We start from the raw sequence: 3,231 nt of genomic DNA, 5'->3' as shown, positions 1-3,231 counted from the left end.
CGCACTCGGACTTCCGCAAACGTCACTTCCGGCGCCCGCCCCGCCCATTCTCGCTGGCTCGTTTCATTTCATTCCCAGCAATTTAGGACCGGGGGGTGGGGTGGGGTGGGGTGGGGTGGGGTCGGGGGCGAGCTGATGGGCGGGGCCACCTGCAGAAAATCCGACCAATGAGGAGAGCGCTCGACGGCGGCCATCTTGGTAAAGGAAATCCACAGCGAAGACGGGGGACTAAGTAGTTAAAGGAACCGATGACCAAGATAACTTCTGTTTTTCGGATGATTTTGATTTTTGGTCGGGGTTTCTGGTCATATAGCTCCTCTGTCACACTCACACAAATCACAAACAATTCCCGCATTCAAGGAAGCATTGCTGATCTAGAGTACCTGGCCAAACTAACCAGGGTTTTTAAGTCAGGGGAAATCAAACTCCTGAAGTTTTCAGCTTGTTTGCGTTATTTTCTACACAAAATGGATGGTTCGGGGTATTAGGCAATTGCTTGTATTGCCTAGAAGAGAACATGAGACTCATTTTTAATGTGAGAGCACCAATAAAGTCTATTGAACATGAGTGTTTAACTTCTAAGGATCACTGCCGAAAGCAATGGGGACACAAATATCTGTGCGAGGACCTTTCTACCCCTGTGCCCAGCGCAGTATGGCTGCTTCCTCCAAATACAAACAGTGGCATATTCTGTGTGTGCTGTGCGGGTGTGTGCATACATGCACAGTCTCTTCCCAAAGGGGTCCTGCAAGCCAGCTAGTCGGTCTGTCTCAGGCGACTTTGTATATCACCTCTGAAATTTTGTGCTTTGGTTTAAAGGTTTAACTCTCTCAGGATGCTTTACTCCCCTCCAATGTACCTGCCTCCACTCTTGGGAGCCTCCCTGCAAATTTGTTCGTGATGTTAGTGATTACAAGACCTGTCTTTCAAAGTCTCGCTGAAAGCTCTTGCACAGGTGTTCCCTCTTCCGCCAGGCCAGCATCCAGATCTCTACTTTTTCTCACTCCCTTTTGTGTATATTTCTCGTGGATTTCTCTGAAGTGATTCTGTGTGGGCATTGGCTTTTCAGACTAATGGCTGAAAGCACTTAGCAGAGTCTTCCCCCCTTACAAGCATAAATATGCATGTCAGGGCTAGGATCCACTGTTGATTCTCCTGGATCTTCTGCAGATAACTCTTGGGAGGCATTTGTAAAGGAACTCTTCTGTGTCTTCAAAACTCTTATTTCTACTAGTATACTGCCTCTTTCCCCTCAGAATGTAAACATAGTGGGTTGAGCCTAAAGGAATTGATGCATTAGGAGTGCTGGTCAGAGGGAGGGTATACAAATGCAGGCAGGATCCTGGCAGAAGACAACACAGGACAAAAACCAATCCGTTCAACCTCTCACTCAGTATATATTTCTTGAGCATCTACTATGTGCCAGTTTCTGTTCTAGGTGCTAGGGGTACAGCAGTGAATAAATCCAGCAGGTGCATACTCCTCTTGTGGTAGGACAGACAGAAGCAGAGCTAATAGGGAGTGAGGCAGGGCCATCTGCTCCCACTGAGCACATTCTCCAAAAAAATAGCTCTTTTTTTGTGATGTTTAACTTAACAAGTTAATAGATTTTACACACGTGCTAGATGTTAAGACTATGATGAGAAGGCTTTAAGAAACCATGACTAGGAAGCACATAAGAGAGGGATGTGCATAATCACAAACAGAGCAACCACCACACACATGCTGTCCCTGATATTAGAAAGTAAATATGACTAGGTGATGGCAGTTTTTAAGATAATGAGTAAGAGGATATAGAAATATGGGAAGCAGTATCTGGCCCTTTTAGAGAAGGAATTTGTAAATATGGACCAAAGTTTTTGGCATCTGGGGCAAGTGGTCAGCACTCTTGGCTTTATAGGGGCCAGAAACAACAAGCAAGAGCACCCCAGGCAAGATAAACATCTGAAATTCCTCACTTCCTGATTAACCGGGAAAGTTGACAACTAGACAGTTTTGTACACGTGACCAGGAAACTAAGGATACAAAAATTCTGTGGGTTGTTGACATAATTGAGAAGACTATTCTACTTGCTCCTGCCCCAAAGACTGAAGGCTAAGCATGGAGGGTATTCTGTCAGCAAATGGCTTCAGTGTCTCCCCTTGTGGGCCAAGGCCAGGCTAGGAAGTGAGGTGCTTTTCCCTTATGGCCATGAACATTTTCCCTGAACTGTCTTCATAGGACCTCTTGCATACGTTAATATCACAGACTCCTGCACTGTTGCATGTTAGTTCCTACCTGCTCATTCTTCTGAAACATGAAGGGACTCCTGGAAGGCAAAAATTTTATATATAGCATCATAATATAGAAAACAGGCCTAGAGGAGCTTTCTGGGGGAGCAAAAACAAGGAAGACTCCAGGCAGATGTCATTTGCCTACTTGCTACTCCTGTGATAAGTGCCATACTTAAAGGGGACATCTCAGTACAGGAATGACACCCATTCTTACCTACTGCAATGTATTTTCACAGTAGCAGCTAATGTTATTCTTAAAAGAGAAATCAGATACGATTGCTCCTGGGTTTAAAACTCTCCAATTATTTCCATGGCACTTCAAATTAAAAATCTAAACTCCTTGCCCTCTTACAAGTGACTCAGTTCCTTTTATCTCTCTGACCTCATCTACCACTCTTCTCCTTGCTTACTACTCTCTCCCCACGCTGTCTAATCATCTGCTCTTCCCGTCAAGACCTTTGCACCGCTGTTTTCCCTTCCTGGGTGCTCTTACCCTGATCTTCACGTGGCTGGCTCCATCTTGTCATTCGTGTCTCAGTGTACATGTCATCTCCTCAAAGAGAACTTTTCTGACCACACACTTTAAGTAGCCACCCAGTCACCCACTATCACTTGGTCTTATTTTAACTCGTTTTATAGACCTTACCACTGTCTGCTATGGTCTGGATTATTTATTGTTTCTCTTTCCCTGCCAGAATATAATCTACAGGAAGACAGGAGCTCTTTATGACTTGCTCAGCTCTATTCCCAGTGCCTGGAACAGCTTGCAACCCCAGATGACACTCAATAAAGATTGTTGGATGTTCAAATGTTGTTGAACTAAATGTCATTTCACTTCTCCAAAATGAATTACAGGAATAGGTTGCCAATTATGGTGATAACTGAGACGAACAATAAAAAACAGTGGTCCTGATGCTCTTGAGACCAAGTCTTCTCCACAAGGTGGTTAATACTAGAA

The sequence above is a fragment of the Myotis yumanensis genome, unplaced genomic scaffold (assembly GCF_028538775.1).
Source record: "Myotis yumanensis isolate MYYU_CA2020_CCGP unplaced genomic scaffold, mMyoYum1.0.hap1 SCAF_11, whole genome shotgun sequence".
In the NCBI taxonomy this organism is placed as follows: Eukaryota; Metazoa; Chordata; class Mammalia; order Chiroptera; family Vespertilionidae; genus Myotis; species Myotis yumanensis.
The sequence above is the reverse complement of the archived record's forward strand: the minus strand, read 5'-3'. Positions refer to the sequence as shown.